Source organism: Mustela nivalis (assembly GCF_964662115.1).
Source record: "Mustela nivalis genome assembly, chromosome: 7".
NCBI classification, from domain to species: Eukaryota; Metazoa; Chordata; class Mammalia; order Carnivora; family Mustelidae; genus Mustela; species Mustela nivalis.
The window spans coordinates 84,171,814-84,198,050 of record NC_139026.1 but is presented as its reverse complement, the minus strand read 5'-3'; the positions used below and the strand labels follow the sequence as shown (position 1 = coordinate 84,198,050).

General features: G+C 33.0%; 1 protein-coding gene across 1 annotated transcript in view; it reads right to left on the bottom strand.

Annotated features, from left to right (window-relative positions):
• ARID2 (AT-rich interaction domain 2) overlaps nucleotides 1-26,237 on the bottom strand; it is a 162,505-nt gene that overhangs the window by 98,335 nt on the left and 37,933 nt on the right. The window lies entirely within an intron of this gene.

Here is a 26,237-nt window from a genome sequence, read left to right as displayed (position 1 = left end):
ATGGGGGAGTGGGTGAGGGAGAAGTAGGCTTCCCACCGAGCAGAGAGCCTGATGTGGGGCTCGATTCAGAGGCTTACCGACTAAGCCACTCAGGCACCCCGAGTAAATGATTTTTTTTTAAAAGAAATATTTGACATAAGAAATGCAAATTGAAATGTAAAAGGAGTTTAAAAATTATAGCACCCAATTTTGGCAAAGTTTTGGTTAAGCACAAACTCATACACACTGTGGAAATACATACTGGCACAACCTTTCTGCAGGCGAATTTAGCAATATTCATTAAGAGCATTAAACATATGAGTACCATTTGATCTCAGAAATCTTTACTCGAGCAAATTACCTTAACTAAACATATTATTCAAAACTGTATTCAAAGATATATTCAAAGTTGTCCACTGCCATTTATAAGAATGAAAGACAATCTATCCAACTGGGCACTGGCACACTAAGTTTTAGGCATAAGAATTCCATGCAGTCAAAAAAGAAAAGAAAAGAAAAAAGAATTCCATGCAGTCCATAAAATTGGTGTTGCAAAAGAATACTTAATAACATAAAAGAATATTTTAGATGTTATAAAAAAAATGAGAAAATGCAATGGACATTATTTATTTAAAGTATGCATTTCATAAATATATGCAAAGTCTTAAAGCATATACAATAAAATGTTGAGAGTAATTAGGATTAGAAGTAAAAATTTTTATTTAAAAACATTGATTTATTTGTACTTACTAAACTGTCTATAGTAAATATGTCTTGCTTTTATTTTATGACAGAAAAAAGAAAGTGCAGGTACAGAAATTATTCCTTCTAGGTCTAGAGTGAGGAGAAAACAAGATATAGATCATTTGGTAGTGGTGGGAAAAGTAGTTTAAAAAGAAATCATATATACCAGATTTCATTTCTCTAATATATTAGAGATATATCTAAAAAGAGTATAGAAGGCAGCAGTGCAAATTGTGGAATTTAAGCTAAGTAATAAATTACTAAAAGAGCTTTTTTAGAAAAAAAGAACGTTGCCATTTCTTTAGAAGGTACGTAAGTAATAGCAGTGTTATCTGAGAAAGAAACGTTTAGTCTAAATTGGAAGGAAGAACATTTGGGGAGACAGGAAGTAGATGGGACAGAAAAAGGAACAGAAAGGATATGAAAGGAAAAAGGCGGGGGGAATCAAGGAAAGCAAAGAGGAAATGGATGAGAAGAAGGGAAAAGAGAAGAGAGACAATGACTTGGGACGTATGAAAGATGGGAGGGGGGTAAAGGAGTAGAAGGGAAGAAAAGGAAGACCAATGAAGAAAAAAGCAGGACAGAGTGCTCAAAGAAAAAGCTGAGGGTAACAGAGAGTTTATTACAAATGAAATAGGTCACCTAGAGAATGCAGTGCAGTGTTGTGGTGAGCTAGAAAGCAGTGATTGCATGAGAATAGACTTGAGGTAGCTATACAGTGGGTAGAAACTATCCTTTGCAGGATAAGGTTATAGATGGAACTTTGATACTGGTATATGAACCTTGTACAAGATGCAATATATCCCTAAACTAAAATACACCCATTATAAATATCTGGACTTATTCCTAAATCATTACAGAAGATAATATTTACTTTCGTTTTTAAAATAATCTAAGAACACTTCCATGTTTTAAAACCCAATAGAATATAAATACTCCAAGGAAAAAAAGGACAGAAGTAGAATATTCCAAGAAACTAAGTTTTAGACTGAAATGGGAAAAAAGATTGGGACTTGTGGTAAAAAGTCCCCTGGAAACTAAAAGAAGAGGGGGTAAATATTGTCATGCTAAATTATTCATTATATATCATGCTAAATTATTAGTTATAATGTTATATTATGAATATAATTATTCAAGACCAAAATAATATCTAAGTAGGCAGAATATTACGAATTCCTTTTCAGAATCAGTTCCACCATATAACATTTAAATTAATCTCATTACTGAATAACTGCACTTTATTTACTGACCTAAGACAGTGAAAACTGACCAACTGAAGAAGAAAAACCTATTATTCTTAGGAGATCCTTGCATGTTTTACCAATTAAGGTACACAGGAAAAATGCACCCAACCATTAGGATTAAGCCATCAGAACAGAGTATACCTGGAGCTCTCCCTGGTGCTGCAACTAGTCCTGGCAATCAGACTTGACTTAAAGACTATTTTTAATCACTGAATCCAAGTTTACTATTTGTTTGCTGAACTACCTGTACTCTCATTAGACTTATTTCAGCAACTTGCACCTCAACTGTGCCTCTGTAAGTCTATTCTTCCAAAGTTTATTAGGAAAAGCATAAAACATAGACAAAGAGCCAAGAGTTGTATTCTAGGTCATTTTTGTAAGATGTTTTCTTCGTGTTTCCCAATAATTAAAAAAAAAATAATTAATAACCTGCAAAACTAAAAGCACAGTACTACTAGCAGACCCTTAAAAGTATCCTTGTGTGTGTGTGTACACATGTGTGTATGCGAGATAGAAAGTCACTAGATTAATCATAGGCTATATGATCAGCCAAATAGCTCTAGAAACTAATTTTCCTAGAAATAAAAATTACCATCATTTTATTGGTCTACACATTCTCATAAAATCTGTAAATCTTTAGTTGCTTTTCCCCCTTTCTCATCTGTAATTAACAGAGAGCAATTATTCCACTGTCTAAATAGTATACATTTTATTACATTTCTTCCTTTTTAAAAATATTTTATTTATTTAAGAGAGAGTGTGAGAGAGAGCATGAGTGGAGGGGAGAGGAAGAAGTGGACTCCCCACTGAGCAGGGAGCCAGATGCAGGGCTTGTTTCCAGGACTCCGAGATTATGACCTGAGCCAAAGGCATATGCTCAAAAGACTGAGTCACCCAGGCGCCCCATTACATTTATTTCTTAACAAAAAACAAAAAGCCTCACGTATTAGGAATTCCTCCAAAATCTAAGCACTTAGCATGAATTCCTTTAATTACAGTATAAAAATCACCAAGAGTAACTGTTTTGAATTTCCAAAATAGTTACCATTTCTTTTTTAGGGGAAAAAATAGACGGTAATTTTTTGCTGCACTTTTTGTGCAACCAAAGTATGATCCACAAACAAGATACTATAATGTAAAACTTAATCTACATGACTTGGGTATTTCAACAGATGCCATGGTTTTACTAAAGTTTACAATGGACAACTTATTGAATTAATAAATTAATAAAATCATTAAGTTTATAATGAAAACAAATATGAATAAATAGATTTAGGAAGTACTGACTGACCTATGGACAATGCAAACAATTCTCTTCAAATTCAATGTTTTAGTTCAAATGATCTATTAGATAATTTAACTTTCCCCTGAATAATTAATACTCTATATACTATCTATTAGTTTAGAAATTGTATGTCAAAAAACTTTTGAACAATTTTGTCATAAGCCATGTTTCATTTTTTAAATCATCTAATCCTGTTATAGGAAGAAAAAATGATATAATTTTTGACAGAAAGAATTCTTGTCTGAAAGCACAGCTTGTAAACAAGTCAAAGGGAAATTACATCTGCTAGATAATTCTGCCCACCTCTCCTATCCCAATACGATCTCCTCTGTGGCTTAAGGTACTTTTGCAGAACACATAGCAGTTCTATTAAGCAGTCTGAAAATTACTGGCTTAAGAACAGCACATTTTAAATTGATTATTAACATATATTATTATATAATGAATCAGAACAAATAGAATCAAAGGTGAATATGCATGTAGTGCTGAAAAGCAATAAACATATCCAAATTCTTAATCTTTCTAAATCTAAGAATTAAAATTCTGTTAGGCAGTAAAAAGCTACTGTAAGAAAGTTGCTGATCTAACTCAGTAATTCTTAATTCAGGGTGATACCATGCCAGAGACAGTCTGGAAAAGTGTAGGGCCATTTATGTTTGTAACAATGACTATGTGAACATTATTGTTAAAATTAGGAGGCAGGAGCCAGGAATGCTATATGTACTACAAGGCACAAAGATTTGTACCATCCCAAATGCCAACAGTGTTTCCACTGAAAAATACTGATCCAATTCCACTATAAAAGTAAACATTAAGAATTTCCAATAAATTGGGAAATTCCCAATGAACATCTGACTTATGAACATTCTTCCTTAACAAGGGAAATGGGGACTCAAGAGTCCAGAGGCCCTGCCTCCAATGGAAATAAAAGTCCTAGCATAACAGAATTATACCATCTAGAAAATGACTATACATTCCTTTATGAAAAGTTTAATAAGATGCTGCTTCCTAGAAGTATCTCTTTCCCAATCCATCCAAAAAAGCAAAGCAAGGTAAAGCAAAGCATGGAAGGAAGGAAGGGAGGAAGGCTTGGGGCGAGGTTGGTGGGTAGAGGAGCGGAGGGAAGAAAAAGGGAAGAAACACAACATAAAGGAATGAAGGGAGGAAGAGATGTGTATGCTAGCAACTGCAGAAAGGACTTAAAATACTTTTTCCATTAAGAAGAATGTTACTTGAAGCTAAAATTTTGCCACAGCTAGTTAATAAGTAAGCATTGGAGGCCAGCCTAGTAACTATGACGTTTCTATCAGAAGCTTCACACTTATTTCCAAGCAACTGATTGCAAGTAAAGTTACCAAATAAGACTCATTTATAAACTGACTGCTTTTTACAGTGGTAAAGAATAATTGTGTCTTTAACTTTGAAATAATCATTAGGTTTTTATATGTATAATTCTCAGAGTTTGAAGGACAAATATTTACCATATGTTATTCTAAATATGTCTATGTTATTCAAATGAGGATGTACTTTCATCTTTTAAAAACAGACTACATTTTGAATAGATAGAAAAATAGCATCAACTACTGATTACTTTGCCTCAAAGTAGTAAAAAATAACTAAATCCAAACATATCCTTGTAAGTAGTTATGAACTATGAAAAACATTTATTGGAGAACTGTTAAATCATTAGAAAGACTATGCTGAAAAACTGAGTACATACTGTCATACAGTCATATTAGTAATTCAATTCAGAATTTCTCAAAATCAGAGTAGGGTTTGAAAAAATAAACCACTAAAATGAACATACGCTAAACTTTTAAAAAATTTATTTACTTGAGAAAGAGAGATCAGAGCAAGTGAGAGAGAACACGAGTGGAGGGGGGAAGGGCCTGAGAGAGAGAGGGGGACCACAAACTCGCCTCTGAGCAGGGAGCCTGATGTGGGCTCGATTCCAAGACCCCGGGCTCATGACCTGAGCCGAAGGCAGACGCTTAATGGACTGAGCCACCCAGGTGCCCTCATGTGCAACTTTTTACTATTATTATTTTATACATTAGACTTCTTTCAAATAAGATAATGAAAGGATATATTAAGCTGGAAATTACAGATTATTATTTAACCAGAAAATGCTATTTAACTGAAGTGTCAATGAAATCACTTGAAGGTGGGATTTTTGTTTCTTTGTTTTAAGAAATATAAGATCTGAAATGGGTATTTTACCTCCAGAAATGATTAACACAGGCCATTTAAGACCCATGCTCCTACAGAGAACCAGAAAGTCTGAAAAATATGAATATTTCCTTAAAGTTGCCCAATGGCATCAATGAATGAGAAAGCAGTAAAGATATTGGGCCAAGATCTAGATTCCTAATTCCTGTCATAAGCAAATACCAAAAAATTCCAGAGAAAATATAATTTCAGGTCTTGAATTATGTCTATAATTGGTTTTCAAGTACAATCCAGCATACAATCAAAAGACAAGAAGAAAAATCAGGAGGCAACAGACATAAGAACCAATCAAAACAAAAGTCAGTAAAAATACAGTCGAATGAGTTTCATAGATTGGGACTATTCAAACGAAAAACTCATGCTTGCTTATCACATATAAGAATACTGAAAACCAAAGACAAAAGGAATTTTTAAAGGCAGTCAGAAGAAAAATAAAACAAATTTATTCGAAGGAGAAAGATAAATACATTCAAGTACTCACTAGAAACAACAGAAAACAAAAGCAATGAAATCACATTTTCACTGTCCTCTAAGAAAATAAATACAAATTTAACATTCAACATCCAGAGAATAAATCACTCAAAAATCAAAACATTACCGGATAACCTCTTTTGCAATGTCTGTCTTATTCATTGCTCCAAAACAAGTATGGTGGTTGGCACATGGTAGTGTATAAAGTTAACTCATCTAAATTTAATTCTTCTAGTCAGTAATTTCTCCTGCCTGTATTATTTCCACCAACGTTTATATCCTATTGATACTCTGTAGTAACAATGGGGAAGAGCAGTAATATTCTGAGCACACAGAAGGTATTCAATAAATGGTGAATACAGAAATTAGGTTTTAATTTATTTTTTATATTTGGAAAATCTCCATTTCTCTAGGTTTTCCTCATATGGTCTGTTATATAAATTGGATACTTTTAGATCCATTCCAAACTCCCTTCATAGCATTTTAGTTCTCCCCAATTGAGATACTATACCAACCCTGGGGTATCTAAATTTGACCAATCCACAAACAAGAGATAAAACTACTAAGTAATTCTGGTATTTTTATAGTCCATTGAATATAAGTCCTACATAGAAAACCATAAATGCTTCTACATACAGAATATTTTCAGACAATATAATCTGCTGCCTAAGAATAAATATATAATTAGAAACAAAGTATTGAATTTCTTGTTTTATACTTCATTTGAGGTTGACCAGGTAATAATGATCCATTCCTAATTAAGTCAAACACACTGATTATGTAATATTATTATAATAGTTCACATTTTCTAGTATATTTTGAGCTTTGTCTATTAATATCTTTATGCTTTTAAAATCAAGACACAAAATGATAAAACAACAAAATATTAGCTATAGAAACATGTTAACAATGTTCTTCTACAACCCAGTTACAGGCATAATTCTTTTTTCTTTCTTAAGATCACCCAGCTAGTGATATAGTGGCTAGTAAATGTGCCTAGTACAAATGACCAGCAGAAAAATAAGATATTTCTCAATTTGACGTTAGCATTTCTTTCCTACCTCTCCAGCTCTAATCTCCCTTTTATCAAAGAATAAATACCTAGGAAATGGGCTCACTGTAGCCTTTTCAATCTACTGATTTTTAAAGTGCTCTTGTTTTCCTGGTAGCTATTACTATTTAATATGACAAAGTATTGTTTACATTTTAAATACAGTTATTTAAGTAATAAGGGATCTAACTTAAAGAAAAATATTAAGGAAATAAAAGTAGAGGTGACAGAATAAAGCAGACGCTTAATCTTCCACAGTAACAAAATCCTCCAATTTTCACTGGGCCCATGTCATCAGAATAAAGAATACACTTCACAGTTTCCTTGTTCTAGGTATTGCCATGTGTCTAAATTCTGGACAATTTAAGATCTAAATAAAGTTACCTACGGCAGCTTCCAGGAACCTTCCTTAAAAACAGTTGGCATTCACCCTCTCAGCCCTCTTCTTTTTCATTCCTTTCTCCTTCTTGCTGGCTAGAACACAGATGATAACTGAAACTAAAGAAGCCATCTAGGTTTGTAAGGTGACCTTGGCAATGTAGGCTATGCATGGCAGAGTAATGAGATAAAAGCAACTTGGATTCCTGAGTACTTTGTTTTAACAGAGCTATTATATAGCCCTTTTGCACCTACTTCCAGACTTGTAGATTATGGCAAAATAGACTTCCATTCAAGTTGGAAAACAATAAACCAAGGCACTGGAATTAATCACTGTCAGTCCCAATTTACCAAGTGATCTACTAGCTATTAGCAGTTGGACAGAGAAGCAATTTTTTACATATATATCACAAATTTGAAATGTAAAATTATTTCCACAGAAATCCCATTACATTCCATGTCCTTAAATGCTTAACACGTTACGATGACTAACATTTGGTTCATCCTAACTATATTCACAATTTAAGTTTGTACCTTTTCATTATACCTATTGTATTTCATTATCCTCATATCACAAAATTAAATGGTTGTCTGGGAAATGCTTCACTGAAGTATAAAAATGTTGATAAAAACAGTACCAAACTCCACCACACAGATTAAGACAATTAATGTCGGTAGGGAATGATTCTAATGATAGAGAATATGAATACTGTTGAGATAAATAAATCTTTAAGTATGATGATTTCACACACATCAGAAAAGCATAAAACATAAGGTACAATAATATTTAAACATTAGATCATATTTAACTGACTATACGTATGCCCCTAGAGCTCAATGGGTGGTCATTAGTGACACATTAACAGTGAAATAAAGCTGCTGAAGCCTTAGTTATTTTCCAATCTGACAGTGACCTCTTTATAAACTAAATTTCAACAGAACTCCTTTCCCCGCGACCAATCCTTTCCAGATGGAAACTGGCAGACTTTGTCCAAAAAACTGAGAAGAAACCAAGATTAAAGAAGCAGGCTTTGCTTTGTACTTTGTACTCTTCACCAGAGAAATGAGCACAATTTACTCAACTGCCAAGAAGTTTTTAAATTATGCACATAATATTTGCCTCTTAACAAATATTGTGACTTAGAAACAAAAAAACAAAAAACTACTGGCAAAAATCTCTTTATCAAATGACAATACATAGTGGCGATATCAGTGACATATGATCAGGAAAAGCAACTACTACCCCACATGCCTATCTGTAGATACACTACTTTAGAGTTTAACAAAACCACTGATGCACAAAGGATGAAACAACTCAGCATATGGAGAGAACTGTATATAAAGAGAAATGCACAAATTTCAATTCTATTTGTTACTGAAAACCCAAGCTATAGAATAAGATTTCTTTAGTTTATTTAGTAAGCTGAAAAGTTTTAATGTAATATTATGTTCAAGTGTATCAAAAAGGCTTTACATGAATTCAATTCCGAAATGTGCCTTCTTTCATAGAATCAATTAGAAGCTAACAACACTTTGTTAAAAATTATTAATAAGGTAAAATTCACATAACATAAATGTAACCATTTTTAAGTACACAACTCAGAGGTATTTAGAACATTCATAATGCTATGCATTCACCTCTATCTAGTCCAAAAGATTTTCATCACCCCAAAAGGAAACCCTGTACCAATTAAACAAGTCACTCGTATTTCTGTTTTATCCCTGTCCCAGCAACCACTAATAGGCTTTCTATCTCTATGGATTTGTCCATTCTCCATACTTCATATAAACAGAATCATACAATGTAACCTTTTGTGTCTAGCTTCTTTTACTTAGCATAATGTTTTCAAGGTTCACCCATGTTATCAATACATTCATTTTTCATGGTCAAATAATACTCCATTTTGTATGGTTATACCACATTTTGTTTATCTATAAGTCACTTAACAGACATTTGGGGTTTTCCTACCTCTTGCCTGTTGCAAATAGTGCTGCTATGAACATTCATGAACAAACTGTTTGAATACTTGTTTTCAATTCTTTTCCCAACCTAGGAGAGGGATTGCTGGGTCCTAGGGTAATTCTATGCTTAACTTTCTGAGGAACTGCCAAAATTTTTCTACAGTGACTGAACAATATGCTTCCTGATCTCAAATCACTGTTGAAGAAATTAATGAAAAGAGTAACTCTGATCAGTGGTGACCACTCACCATACATCATGTCAGTGTTGTTTTAATTAAATGGCAACAATCAAAAGACTTCATTTTTCTACACTTAAATGTAATCTGTCAAGGGAAAATATATAATGCTTTGAAATGGTTACAAATCATTTAAATTTCATAATATTCCTAACTGTCAAAACCATTTCTGTGGTTTTATACATTGTTAAAGTATCATACCTTGGGTGATAGATTTAATATTTTGAAATGTCTAAGGCTGAAATACCATGATTTTTAATGTTGAGGTAAGTTAAAGATGTCTTAAGTCCCAATATTATGCAAAGAAATCTAACAGATAGTGAAAGTTAGTGCGAGGTCTGCAGTAATCCAGCACAAATCTTTTTCCAAGAAAATGCCTCACTTTAGGTACCCAAGTTTTCTGGATAATAAAATAATGATCATGAGGTCACAATCAAAGATAACCAAACACACATGAAAATAAACCACTTTGAGTACTACAATGCATAAACAGGAACCAATTCATCAGACATAAAATATAATTGGAGGCCAGCCTAGGAATTATTATGACATTTAATTATGTCATATGTTAATTAATTATTATAACATTTAAACACATAGAGAACATTAAAGAAATAAAATGTGGAGTCAAAAAATTGAGCAAGCAACAAGAAAATATAATAATAGTGTCTAAAACATGCCATTAGAATCCTCAAAGAATACAATAAATAGTACAGCAAAAAGAGATTTGAAAAGATAATGGCTATAAACTTTCTAGAGCTGATGAGAGACCCAAATGATACAAGAAAACGCACACCCAGCAAATAAAAACAAAGGTACACCAAGTACATTATAATAAAACTCCAAAATCCCAAAGAAAAGAGAAAAATCTTTAAGGCAGTCAAAGAGAAAATGCAGATCATTGACAAGGGAATGGCATTAGACTGAAATCATCAACAACTTCAGGCAGAAGTGAAATGGTGTCATCAAAGTTGAATTAGAAAATTATCAGTCATAGGAACATATGTCCTCAGCAAAATTACCTTTCAACATGGATTAAAAAAAGGACTTTCAGACAGACAAAAAGTTTATCACCAAAAGACCTAAAGGAAATGCTAACGGATGTATTTCAAGAAGGAAAACAATGCTAGAAGAAATCTCTTAGAGGGCCAAATAATGGTGAATAAACTGGTAAACCAGCAAGCAAATAGAAAAACATTCAAGTGTTCAAATATAAAATAAACAAGGACCTCTAGGTGATGGTTATATTGAAATATTATATAGACTTTAAATATTGTATATTGAGTTATATACTCATACTTTGTGTACTGTTTGTGAAATGTTTATTGACAAATATTTGCTCAAATACTTAAATATTTCCCCCAAATTCCTACATTGTTCATATAAAATAATGAAAATAATATTTTTTTAAAAAGAGTAGACCTATCCAAGAATAACAGCATTAAGATCCAAAGAAAAAAAGAGGAGCCAGAATCAAAGATCTGAACAAAGATAATCAGAGTGAAAGTATCCTAAGGTCCTTTTATTGTTCAAGAGCAGAGGAAGTCATAATTTAAGACTCTGCTAATACTTATGGCAACATTTCCAGAGAAGCCTCTAAAAATAACAGAAATTAGTGTATAATTTCTATGCCAGCTATGTTTATAAATGGAATAAAAAACAAAACATATATCATTTTTAAGTCATACAAAGTGGGAAAATAAACAATTTAAAGTTAGTTTGAAAATTCCAAATACACTAGTAATCAAAACAAAAATGTTTATTAATGAATTCAAGAGTTTACAGCCAGATAATAAACTGGATTAAAAATCAAAATAGAAAGATATTATTATAAGATACCAAATTCTCATGTATAGACAAAAGTTCAAAGGTTATACCAGCTATATTCTAACTGCATAAACTGGGAGTTGCTATATCACAAGAGATTAATAGTTTTAAAGCAAACATTATAACAGTTTAAGGAAGGTCACTACATAATGATAAAAAGTTCAACTTACTAGAAAGATATGACAACTGTAAAACTTATACACACTAATAAAATAACCTCAAAATATATAATGCAAAAGTTGTTAGAATTTTCAAATTTTTAAACACAGAGAAAATTACAAATCTACCACTGCAGCTGGTGAGATTTCAACACATTTAAAAAAATTTTTTTTGAACGACACATTTATTCATTGATAGCTCAGACAGACCAAAAAAATAAAGATATAGAGGGGTAAAACTATTAGCAAACTTAATCTAATATTAGAGAATATACATTCTTCTCAAGCATATTGGGAATATATATAAAAACTGACCACATACTAAGCCCTAAAGTCTCAACACATAAAAAACTAGGATCACACATACCACAGTCTTTGACAACAGTGCAATTATAATAAATAAAAAATAAAGACTTACTGGCCCAGTGCAAGAGCTATTAGTAGAGGAACCAGCCTGAAATCCCATGTCCTAACTTAAATATAATCTAAAATGCATCAGTTTTCCACTAGGCAAACAAAAAATTAACCTTATACCACTGCTCCCAGGAGATCAATCTGAGGAGGGAGGATGGTGTTCTATTTGGATTATAAAACAGTAATGCTGTCAACTAATATTTTACAGATGAGGAAAGCAAAACTTAAAATAGTGAGTTGTAGAGCCAGGATTTGAATCCAGGTTACCTACTGAACCTGTAAACTTACCCACTATTTCGAACTTTGTGGTAGGCATTTTATAAGTGTTGAATAAATAAGTAACAGGTTATCAGGCTTGCTTGAATATTAGACCAGTAGAATTCACTGAGAGCAAATGAACATAGTAGTTATATTTTTGATGGGTGTTACTCTGAGTTTGCAGAATGGAAAATTCCTTTTGATATAATACACGGTCCTTTTTTAAAATGCAACGACTTCAAGATATAGGACTCTCAGGGTGCCTGGGTGGCTCAGTGGGTTAAGCTTCTGCCTTTGGCTCAGGTCATAATCTCAGGATCCTGGGATGGAGCCCTGCATTGGGCTCTCTGCTCAGCAGGGAGCCTGCTTCCCCCCACCCCCGGCCCCGCCCCGCCTACCTCTGCCTACTTTGTGATCTCCCTTTGTCAAAAAAAAAAATCTTAAAAAAAAAAAAAAAAAAAAAAGATGATCCAGACTTTATCATGACTTAATCATCAGATGCTGGGAACCTTCAGCTTAGAGAACATGAAAGAAAATAAATTTCCAGGGCACCTGGGTGGCTCAGTGGGTTAAAGCCTCTGCCTTCAGCTCAGGTCATGATCCCAGGGTCCTGGGATAGATCCGCACATGGGGCTCTCTGCTCAACGGGGAGCCTGCTTCTTTCCCCTCTCTCTCTGCCTGCCTCTCTGCCTACTTGTGATCCCTGTTTGTCAAATAAATAAAATCTTAAAAAAAAAAAAAAAGAAATTTCCTTGAAACGTTTCAGTATGTGAGTATTAAAAGCAACCACAGTTTAAAAAAAAAAAGAATAAACAAAGAGAAGTTTCTAATAAAAAAAAATTAACAAACTTCCTCTATATGTATTTTCTTGAAACTTTTAAGGAAAGTACTAAATTTCCTTGATTGTTCCTGATAACACCGAAGAAGACCTCTCTAAAAGAGAGGAGAGAAAAAACTACATAAAAGCATTAATTCAGATATTTGTCCAAAGCTATATTGTGACAGTGAAATTTCAGTAAGATGCAATGCATGGCATGAATCAGTACAATTGTCTTCTTTCCAGGTATTACTATAAAGAAAATTCCAGGCATTAGAGTTTTATCTGTAGTCAATGCTTGATCCTCAGGAATGCTATTAATGATCCCATTCTAAACAAGAAATATAGGGTTCATAAAGTAACTTGAAAGTTATTCTTCCCTCCTTTTTTTTTTTTAAACAAATGTCAAGGAACTATTATGGAAACTATTGATTTTCTAAGGACTATATAATGTCTCTGAAGCTTGATTCTCTCTCTCTGCTCCTCTCCCTACTCTCTCTCAAATAAATAAAACGGGGTGCTTGGGTGGCTCAGTCAGTTAAGCACTACCTCTTATATTTCACCTTATGTCACCGATCTCAGGGTCCCGATATTAAGACCGCCATTAGTCTCTGTGCTCAGCATGGAGTCTGTTTGTCACTCTCTCTCTGCTCCTCCCCCAACACTCTCTCACATACATACATATATACATTCATACATACATACTACATAAAATCTTTAAAAAACAAATGTCTCTGAAGCTGATGAGAGTTTTCCTCCAAAAGGAACCACCAATGATACACTGCTCACATTTCTATGTATTAATAGTCAAGCAAGAAAATATTAGTTTTAAGAAAAGTTTAAACAAAACCAAATATATTTAACCTCAAATGGCTGATCATCAAATAGCTTTATCAGCTTATAAAATTGAATAAACTCAAGCAGTAAAATACAGATATAGGGGCCCGGGGTGGCTCAGTGGGTTAAAGACTCTGCCTTCAGCTCAGGTCATGATCTCAGGGTCCTGGGATCAAGCCCCACATCGGGATCTCAGCTCAGCAGGGAGCCTGCTTCCCTCTCTCTCTGCCTGCCTCTCTGCCTACTTGTGATCTCTGCCAAATAAATAAATAAAATCTTTAAAAAATACAGGTATAAATGGACTTAGTGCTCCATTTTATAGCTCTAAAGAGAAAAATTTTTACATGAAAAGATGTATATAAGAATGTTCTATTGTTCAACTCCTAAGGACTATAATCTTTCTTCTTAATCAACGGTAGTTAATTTGCGAATCAAACTCTAGTTCATTTCCCTGTTGCATATTTTTGTGTGCGTGTGTGTTTGTGTGTGTGTCTGTGTGTCTGCAGAAGTATCATTGCCAATTATCTGGAATACAAATAAGATATTACCCAGAAAGACAATGCACAGAGAAAAAGCTTAAAAATTTTGTACATAGCTTATCTTCTGAAGGATTTCATAAATTTCTCTACTAAAATACAGATATATGGGGGCCATACTAATACAATGCTTAAAGATAATATAAGTATGGGTTATGAAATCAAACCTAGATTTCAATACCACTGCTGCCATTTATTAGATATATGAAATGACATATATAATTTAACTAGCTTCATCTCCCATCTCTTTATATGTAAAACACATAGTATCTACCTAACAGTATTGTAAAGGAGACTGTGTACTGAGCTAAGCACACGGCATTATACATATAATACAGAGTAACTGATAATATTATGTTAATGTTCTCAATGGCATCTAATAAAGTAATGTCTTAGAACAGTAAAAAGATTATTTACCACAATAAGGTGGGATTTATTCCCAGGATGCAACAGTGGTTCAATATTCAATCACTGTCATATACCACATCAACAAAACAAAGGATAAAAATCAATGGGACACAACAGAAACCCCAGAAATAAACCACATTTATACAGTCAATTAATTGATGACAAAGGAAGCAAGAATATACAATGGTGAAAAGACAATCTTTTCAAAAAATGATGCTGGGAAAACTGGACAGCTACATATAAATGAGTGAAACTGGACTATTTTCTAATACCATGCACAAAAATAAACTCAAAATGGATTAAAGTCCTAAACAAGAGAGCTAAAACCATAAAAATCCTGGAAAAGAATACAAGCAGTAATTTCTCTGACACCAACCACAGCAACATATTTCTAGGTTATGTCTCCTAAGGCAAAAGCAAAAATAAAATATTGGATTACATCAAAATGTAAGCTTTTGCATAGCAAAGGAAACCATCAAGAAAACAAAAAGAAAACCTACTGAATGGGAGAAGATATTTGCAAATGATGTATCTGGTAAGGGGTTAATATCCAAAATACATGAAGAACATACACAACTCAACACCAAAAAAAATCTGATCTAAAAATGGGCAGAAGACCTGAATAGACATTTTACCAAAGAAGACTTACAGATGGCAATAGACCATGAAAAGGTGCTTAACACCAGGTACTATCAGAGAAATGCAAATTAAAACTACAATGAGATACTACCTTACATATGCTGGAATGGCTAAAATCAAGAAGATGAGAAACAAGTATTAGCAAGGATGTAGAGAAAAGGGAAGCCTTGTGCACTGTTGGTTGAAATGTAATGAAATATCCAAAAATATTAGTACAGCCACTATGGAAAAGAGTCTGAAGTTTCCTCAAAAACTTAAAAAAAAGAGATACAATATGATCCAATAATTCCACTATTGGGTATTTACCCAGAAAAAATGAAAACAGTAATTCAAAAAGATATATGCATCCCTATGTTTACTGCAACATTATTTATAATAGCCAAGACATGAAACAACCCCATTGTTCATTAACAGATGAATAAAGAAGATGTGGTATGGAATATTATTCAGCCATTAAAAAGGATGAGATCATGCCTTTTGAGACAGCATGGGTAGACCTTCAGGGTATTAGATGAAATAGTCAGAAAGACAAATACCATGATTCCTCTCATAAATGGAATCTTTAAAAAAATGAATAAACAAACAAAAAGCAGAATCAGAACTGTACATACAGAGAACAAACTGATAGTTGCCAGACCGGAAGAGGGGTGACAGGTTGGGCAAAATGGGTGAAAGGAAAGATACAGGCCTCCAGTTACGGAATGTTTAAGTCATGGGAATTAAAAGCACAGCCTAAGGAATACAGTCAATGATAGCAATAACAGAGATGTAAGAGGACATATGGTAGCCACACTTGTGAACATAGCATAATGCATAAAGACTTGCATAATGCAAATCACTGTATCAAGTGTTACATTAGTTTCAGTTGTACAACTGAATCAATCAATCAACCAACCAACCAACCACTTCAGGCAGAAAAAAAAAGTTATAGAAATCAAGCTACAACACATATTCTCTCTGAAGTTTCAAGTTTATAAATGCTTGCTCAGATCAGAAAAGCAAGGTGTATAGAAAAAAATTCTAATAGTAAGGGTAGAGAAACAAGAATAGAAAACTTTAAAGTTAAACCTTATTTCAAATTCTAGCTTTTTAGTCCCCTAAAGTGATGTGATTTAGGGTCAATAGGTAAAAGAGGGATGGATAATAACCTATACCTATCCTATCCTATCCTATCCTATCCTATCCTATCCTATCCTATCCTATCCTATTCCATTCATATGACCATTCTTAAGCCTAATCAGGATGATATGCACTAAAGCCAAGCTTTATGTTACATCTACTCATTAAAAAAATTTTCTGTCTAAAGAGAAAAAAGTGAACTCAGGCAGCTTGATAAATTTTAAAACTAAAATCAGCAAAAGTATAGCAAAAGTATAGCAATTATTCTATAATTACATTAATGTGAATACTATGTGGATCAGGAATAGAATGTATACAAAATTGACTCTTTTCTATAATTATAAGTTCTTAAACACACTTTGTACATCTTTACAAAAATTAACAGTTTAAACTGTTCAAAAAGAAACAGTGCCAGGAGTATTCTGAGTATTTCAGAGTGTTGTAAGGATTAAATGAGACAATATATTTTTTAATATTATCTATATTTTAATAAAATAAATTATATATTATATACACAAATTATAATATAATTTATACTACAAAATTAATATATATTATAAAATTATAATTTTATAATATAATTATAAAATAATTATAAATTATAAAAATATAATTTATATTATAAAATTAAAATATAATTATATTTTTAATAATATCATGTGTTAAACTTTCAAGCATTATACATATTAAAAGTATTACTATGTTCTTTTGTAAGACTGCTGCCTGATCTACATCCCTCCCTTCTTCTCCCTTTCCTAAGTCTTTCCCTTAACACAACAGCTCTTTCCAAGCCTATAACATGTTCCATGGAATAAAAGATCTGAGAAGTACTATCATTGTTAATATCACTTATACTTGACAGTAATTATATCTTCCATATTTTATAGGACAATATTGATTTTAAACATTAAATCATGCTGTCATACTACATGAGAATATGTATTCCAATATTTGGCTTAAAGAGTATAGTCACCACACTTATACAGATTAATCCATAGCCTTTGCATTCTATGCAGCTTTCTGAAGGATTCTTTACTTCAGGCTAGACTTTTAAGTTAACTAAAATGATCAAATGAACTTATGTATTACCTTTATTTTTCATTGGTGATGAACTAGAAATAGAAAAGATATATTTTACAGAGCAAACAATGTGTAGAGTACATATTTATAAATATGAATTATATAACATTATAGTTACAAAGGGTTATAATTGCATGTTCTTTATGGTAAAGAGTTTGACAGTATTCCTCCACAGAGCTATGTGATATTAGGCATTAATGTGTTTTGAAATAGTTTTTATTTTCATGGCCCTCCTTCTATTATATATATATATAATAGAAGTTATATTATATATATATAATATATTATATATATATAATATTAACATCCATTATCTCAATGGATCTTCATATTAAGATATTTCTATTTTAATGATAATAAAATAGAAGCCCCAATTACTAGTAATCTGTCTAAATAAGGTTTTTCCCATTAATCCAAGGCTTTTGCACTCAGGCCCTCTGAACACAGATTATCGCTGTTTGCTAACACATAAATTAGCAGGTATGATCATGTTCTCTAGTGCCAGGGAAAGAGGCAAAGTTTCCTATGCCTCTGACAAAGAACTCAATTCTAACTGAAACCTCTCACTCAGTACAATTAATGATGATGATGATGATGATGATGACACTAGTTACCAACTATGAAACACTTGCTATGAGGTAGGTATTACTAAAACCACTTAATAAGTTAGAAAACTGAGGACAAAAGTTAAATAATTTGCCTGAGGTCAAAACTACTTAAGTGATAGGATCAGGGCTTAAATTTATTTTAACTTTAGAGCAGTTTACTCTTATTTCTATAGTTGACTGCCTTCATATCCTCTTCCATTACCTCCATTCTGGGAGAAGAAATAAAGTAAGGCTTACAGGAAAGTCTCTGGTTAGAACGTTTTCCCTTCTTATGTCCATTACAAATTTCAGCTGTTTACTCTTAATTAGGTAATCTACTGTAATGGAAAGATCTAGGCTTAAAGTACCAGCTTCTTTTTTTTTTTTTTAAAGATTTTTTAAAAATTTATTTGACAGAGAGAGCGAGAGAGAGCACAAGGTGGGGAAGCAGCAGGCAGAGGGAGAGGGAGAAGCAGCCTCCCAATATGGGGCTGGATCTCAGGACTCCAGGATCATGACCTGAGCCAAAGACAGACACTTAACTGTATGAGCCACCCAAGTGCCCCTTCAAGTACCAGCTTCTTAAATAACTGGTTGTATGGTATGAGGCAAGTCACAACCTTTTTAAGCCACAGTTTCCCCAACTAAAAAAAGAATGAAATTATGGGTAACACTGACTATGGGGATTAAGTAACATCTGTATGTAAATTAGCTGTCTAAAAAATTAATGTTAAGAGTTTAAATAACCTTTCCTTCCATACAGTTCACTTTTGAATGAATCAAGAATGTTACAATCACAAACAAAACCATTAAACACAAATATACACAAAAATATAAATGTACAGAATAGATAACATTTCATTTTCCTGCAAAATAGCAGAAAAGGTTAGTACTAGTAACTTTTTATCAATTCAGTATTAAACTTATCAATATAATTTCTAATGCTGCTAACTTCTTTCTATATCACATAACAAGCTATGTTCTTTATTAAAGAATTAATGTAACATATACCGAACTCCTTTAATTTCCTAATTTCAATTTATAGCTTTTTAAAATTTTAAAAGCTTTTTAAAACTACCCCCCCTTTCTTTTTGAAACTTCCTAGCATCTTCCCTTCACCCTCATTATTTGATTTAATTCTCTTCAACTTCTATGTTAATACTTTTTACATTTCCCCTCTACTGGTCATTTAATAATTTGAGGAAGCAGGATTTCACCTTATATTAGAGTAGTAATTCCAAATCTGGTCCACAAATTATTTGCTCCTCAAATTCTGAATCAAAATTCTACCAAAAACGATTCCATGGTAAACTAACCTCGAGAAATATTGGGTTACACAGTTTTCTTTAACTGAGAGGACTTAATATGCTAATATGTATAGTGAATCTCTAAGTAGGGTACAATATGCAGCTTTTCTCAGATTCTCAGATTCTTCTGGAAATCCCCACCCTCAAACCCATGCATATCTTATAGGGCAATCTGTGAAATGCTGTGCTGGGAAATTCAAGGCCAGAACGAGGTGAATCATTAAATCAGCAGACATCACCTCCATTTTTAAATCCTGAGAACCAGAATTACAATGAGGTCCTGCAAACCAATCCTAAGTATAAAGCACTTCTAAGAAAAATGTGCTCGTAACAGCTGATGCGGAGGTATCTTGTCTGAAAATATATCCCATTAATCTTCTATACTTGGTACTTAAATGGAAGGCTAGTAAATACTGATGGCAATAATGTAAACTTTTTCAAATTTTAATGAACATTTTATACTTTAAAGGTTTTATTTTATTGGGCAAATATTCAATTCTAACAAAATTTAAAACCTAAGGTAATTAAAAAAAAAATTCCAGAGAAAATTCAAGGTAATACAAATTTTAACTATATGAATTTTATTATTTCATGTGTGTTCATCATGAAATCAAAGCCATCTTAAATAAAATAAAAATACTCTTAAATAAAATACTCTCATATAGAGATGGAAAAATTTGTGTACTCAAGTTTAAAAGTTCCAAGAAATGTCATGAGGACATTTAACGGCTAAACATACTCACCCCTAAATTTTGCATCACTTTATTTCAGTGTTATGCTAAGAAGTATACCTTTTCTATATATCAGATAAGCACGAATTTATAAGTGAGTGCTTTTCTTACATCTTGTGAGGATGTAAGACTTAAAAACGTGCATTTCCCATACACCAACAAGTAAGTCTTTCCACAGTGGTACGAGTTACAATCGAGAAGACATTTTTTAAGTTTTAATATGTAGAAAATATATAGAAAGTTAAAATGTAAAATAGTGAAATAATTTGGTAAGTTTAAAGCTAAGGATTAAACATGAAAGTATGGGGCAAAAATGTAATCACATTTTTGTTATATGCTATACTGATACTGTCTTCTCTGAAACTAGCATAGTTCACCTAACATAATTTCAGAATTAATCCAGTAAGTGCATAATTATAGATTGCAAGTGTGTATATACAAATTTTGAAATGGGAGATTATAAATATATATTTCTATATAAAACATGTTTTATGAATTTATGAAATACATAATCTAAGATATAATGGCATTATCCTGGCAGATTAGTATCTTTTATTAGGTCTTCTTCCTATTACAGTTTTGAAGGTGGTTTTTCATGTTTGTTCAAGATTAGTAATACGCTAATGAGTTCTTTGAAGGAATAGTCAACATTTCTCTATAGTAGTGACTCTCCACCATGGCCAATTTTACCCTGTAAGTCACATCTGGTTGTAATGGTACAACCATTTTTGGTTGTCATAACAGATATGAGGTGTTACTGGCATCTAGTAGGTAGAGACCAGGGATGTTACTATACATCTGCAAACAATTACCCAGAACAAAATGTTAATAGTGCCAAGATTGAGGAAACTCTGCTCTATATAGCAAAGTAGTGTGTCCATTCTCAAAAGGAACCATGATTATACCATTATACAAAAAGTACTCCATTAAAGGCCTATTACTCTTCTACTCAAGACTGCTGTACTAAAGAATGTAACCAAATTATGAACATTTATAGCATAATACTTGAAATAGCTTGAGCTAATGATGTCCATACATTAGGAATCTTCAAGAGAGGAAAAAATACCCAAAGTTAGCCACCAACCCTCCTGTCTATACCTTGCTACTGATTTTGCATGAAGCTTGTTCTCTATAAAATTCTTCAGGAATAGTGGATGGGAGCAACAATCCAAGTTTTCTACATATCAGTAAAGATTTTTCACAGTTTTCATACTTCAAAGTAATTTTGCTAAAAATAAATCCAAGTATTACGCCCTGACTCACATTCTTCTTTCCTTGAGCATCTTAAATATGTAACTCTATTTTCTTCTGGAATAAAAGCATTACTGCTAAAAGTCTGATGACAATATGCACCTTGATTTATAACAGCATTATCTACAATAGCCAAACTATATGGAAACAGCCCAAATGTCCATCGATTGACGAATGGATAAAGATGCTGTATATATAAACAATGGAATATTACTCAGCCATAAGGATGAAGTCTTGCCATTTCCAATGACATGGATGGAACTAGGGAGAATTATGCTAAGCAAAATCAGTCTTAGAAAAACAAATACCATACGAGTTCACTCATATGTGGAATTTAAGAAACAAAACAAACAAGCATAGGGTGAAAAAAGAGAGGGAGAAGCAAACCTAGAAACAGACTCTTAACTATAAAGCACAAACTGATGGTTACCAGAGGGGAGACGGGTGGGAGGATGGGAAAATAGGTAATGATTAGGACTGCACGAGTTGTGAGGAGTACTAGGTAATGTATGGAAGTGCTGAATCACTCAATTACATACCTGCAACTAATATTACACTGTATGTTAACTAGAATTTAAATAAAAATTTAAAATAAACTAGAAAAATAAGGAAGTTATGCTAAAAGACAAAAAAGTTTGATGACAATCTTATTTTAAGTTATTTAGTCTTTATGCCTGGTGCCCATAGTTAATTTTTGTTCTTTAAAGTTCACTGACTTTACTAGCATATATATCAGTTGTCATTGTTCTGGGTCAATATTCCTGGGTATACGATGTATCCTTTCAATATACAGTTTCAAAGAAAATTTTTTTTAATTTCAGGACTTTTTTTGCATTATAGATTTTAGTTTTTCTTCAGTTTCCCTGCTTCTACAGGGATATATATTAGTCATATATTGGACTGTCTTTCTTTTTAATATCTGTCCCTTTCTCTTAACTCTTCTATCAATGTTTTTTGTTTTCCTTTTCACCTTGTATCTCTTTATACATTACCAGTGATTTCTTTTACTCTTGCATTTTTTCTGGATTAGGTTCATTTCTGAAATTTTATACTTTTATTCTGATCTTTCCTGAGTTCTACCACCTAATTTCTAGGTTTTTCTAATTCCAGCTTATGCTTTCCTTTAATATATAATTTTTAAAATTTTATTCAGCTTGTTTTGCAATAGATTATAGTACTTACTTACCTGTTAGGTGGACACATCTTTGTGATTTGCATTTATTGTCTTTTTTTTTTTTTTTAAAGATTCATTTACTTATTTGACAGAGAGACAGAGAGGGAACATAAGAAGGAGGAGTGGGAGAGAAGTAGGAGGCTTCCCGCTCAGCAGGGAGCCTGACACAGGTCTAAATCCCAGAACTCTGGGATCTCGACCTAAGCGGAAAGCAAATGCTTAATGACTGAGCCATCCAGGCACCCCCATTTATTGTCTTTAGAAAGTCATTTTGCTCCTTATTCTTTTTCCTTTATAATAACTTTGTTCAGTTTTTTTCTTGTTATTTTGTTATTCATGTTTAAATGAAATTACTTTTCTTGAACTTTTAAGATGGTGAGTTTCTTTAATATCTTGAAGCTCATTCTGTTGTTTCTTGTGCAGTGTTTTAAGTTAGAACCAGCTTGTTCATGGTGCCTGGGTGGCTCAGTCTCTTAGTTTCGGCTCAGGCCATGATCTCCAGATCACGTCCCCAAAGGGCTCCGTGCTCAGCACAGAATCTGCTTGTCCCTTCTACTCTACTCTTCCCCTGCTCCTGCACACTCCCTCTTTTGAAAAACAAAAACAAACAACAACAACAACAAAAACAGCAGCAGCAGCAGCAGCTTGCTCTCTGAGATCTCCTAATACCCCTCCCTTTCTTTTATCTGAAGCTTCTCCTTTAATCTCTATGGTCTCTGCACTGCGGTTTGGACTTTTTTCCAGCAATTTCCTCACAGTGTGGGTTTGTCCTAGAAGGGAGCTTTGGGTGCCATTTGCAAGTTCATAATGCTTAGATTATCCAGCCACTTCAACTTTACCATATATTATTTACACCTATTTTTTTTTTTTTTTTAAGATTTAGTCATTTGAGGGAGAGGGAGAGAGAGAGAGAGAGAGAGAGAGAAAGAGAGAATCTCAAGCAGACTTTCTGCTGAGCAAAAAGCTGACGCTGGGCTTGATCTCACAACATGGAGATCATGACCTGAACTGAAATCAAGAGCTGGACACTCAACCAACTGAGCCCTGCAGCCACTCTTCATTTGCACCTATTCTAGTTGCACTTAATTTTCTCAAATTGGTCTGTTGTGTTTTCTTGTAAATACTTAAGAGAATATTTTGGTTTGTAGAGTATTTTACGGTTTTCCTATATTCTAGTCTGTCAGATGATCCATTGTTTCTCTATGCTTACACCCTCACAGACTGCCCTGGTTTTGTGATTGGCCCACAGCCTCTGGTATTTAAGACTCATGAGAATATCTTATCACTTAGTTTTTCATAAATGCTGTCCATGAATGTCTTACTTTGCTCTCTATGGTAGCAGCTTCTAAAAAAGGCTCCCAGTGATACCTGACTTGTAGTAGTTATTCATGTCCCTGTGTAATTCTCTCGAGTGTGGACTAAACCTACTACTTTGCTTCTAAGATCAGAATACACTTCGGAGATTAGGTTACATAAGGACTCTGGCTTCCATCTTGTTTACCTTGATCTGTTCTCCTACTTACTTGCTCTGATGGAAGCCAATTACCCAACTATAAGCTGCCCTATAGAAAAGCAAGAACTGAGGGAGGCATCCAGCCAACAAACAGCAGGGAACTGATCCCTCAATTCAATGGCCCATGAGGAACTGAATATTGCCAACCACTAACCACTTAAGGTAGTTTGGAAGCAGATTGTTCCTGAGTCAAACCCTGACTGCAGCTCAGGCCAACACCCTGCCTGATGTCTTGATTAAAACCGATTGACTGTGAGACTCCTAGTCAGAGTATACATCCTAACTACACCCAGATTCAGAACCCACAGACACTTTAAGACAATAAATGTTTGTTGTTTTAAGTACTAGGTTTTGGGATAATTTGTTATGCAGCCGTAGATAACTAGTACATTCTGTTACAGCTCTCTCTGGGATTTAAATATTCAAAACTATCTCACAAGTCATTTTAAAGATAAATATTATTCCTAAAACTAAATATATTACATTTCTCTCTCATTTTCAAGACCAAATTTATAACACTTTGCTATTAAGTAAGCAAACTAATTCTTCCTATTTATATATATAGCAAAATATACATGTACTCAGCTGTTTAGTTTTCAACAATGCAATTCCCTCTTCTACCGTTTTTTTCAATGGTAGAAAAATATCTTTCCAAGTATACATTTTCTCTTGTTTTTAGCTGCACTGTTTCAATAATAATAATAATAATAATAATAATGATTGTTCACAGTAACACTCAAATCATTATGATGACCCAATCATTCCAAATTTCTTATTGTTGAAAATTTTCTACTACATTACATTCTCATTCAATTTGAAAATATCCAAGTATGGGTTTTCTAAAGTCCAGTTAATCTATTGTATTATCTATAATAATATAACAGTAATTTTAGTATTTAACCATATTTGATAGAATAAGAGGATTTTTCATGAAGAAAATGGACAATGATTTTTAAATGCATACCTTGTGCTGACAAGGGTATTCTTTTTTTTTTTTTTTAAGATTTTATTTATTTTACAGACAGAAATCACAAGTAGGCAGAGAGGCAGGCAGAGAGGGGGTGGGGGGAAGCTGGCTCCCTGCTGAGAAAGAGCCTGATGCAGGGCTCTATCCCAGGACCATGGGATCATGACCTGAGCCGAAGACAGGCTTTAACCCACTGAGACACCCAGGCACCCCGGGTATTCTTTATTAGGGTATCTTTATGCACTGTTGGTGAAAGTTAAATTGGATCAATGTTTTTGGATGGCAATTTGGCAATGCACATTAAGAATCTTAAAAACATTTATATTCTGTCAGTAATTTCCAATGTAAGAACCTGGAAGGAAATAATCAGATACAGATAAAGACTGACAGATTTATGCAGATAAAGATGTGAACAGGAAAGTTCACTGCATGATTTTTATAATATTAAAGAAAAATGTTAAATATTTAACAATACAGAAAAACGTAAATTTTGATATAAATACTGCTATTAAAATGAAAGACTTAAGGACATAAAAAGTTCTTATAACTACATTAGATTAAAAATATAAGAAGGATACAAATGATCTCAATTTTTAAAATTCATTATTTGAAAGACTGGGAAAAAATATTCCAAAACATTATATGTGAATATCCCTGAGTGGCAGAATCACATGTAAGTTATACATTCTCCTATGTTTTCTATAATTAACCAGTGTTAACTTCAGAATGGAAAAAAAGAGCCCATTATTTTTCAAAGCATTAAATTTGGATGATTAAATAAGAGTCCTTGAATTTTAATTTTGAACTAAAATTATTATTTGCCAAATGAAGTCATTTCATTTAATTAAAAGTTATTAAGTTCAAATACTTAGTATTAAATACAAGTCCTAAAAAGACTGACATTCTTATTGAGCTAAATACATTAAACAGTAAACGGCTTTCACTGTATATAACTTCAGAGCAAATATAGATCAACTCCGACCCTGTAGTTTCACCCTCCCCTTCCCATCCTCCCCATCTCTACAGCTCTCTCTC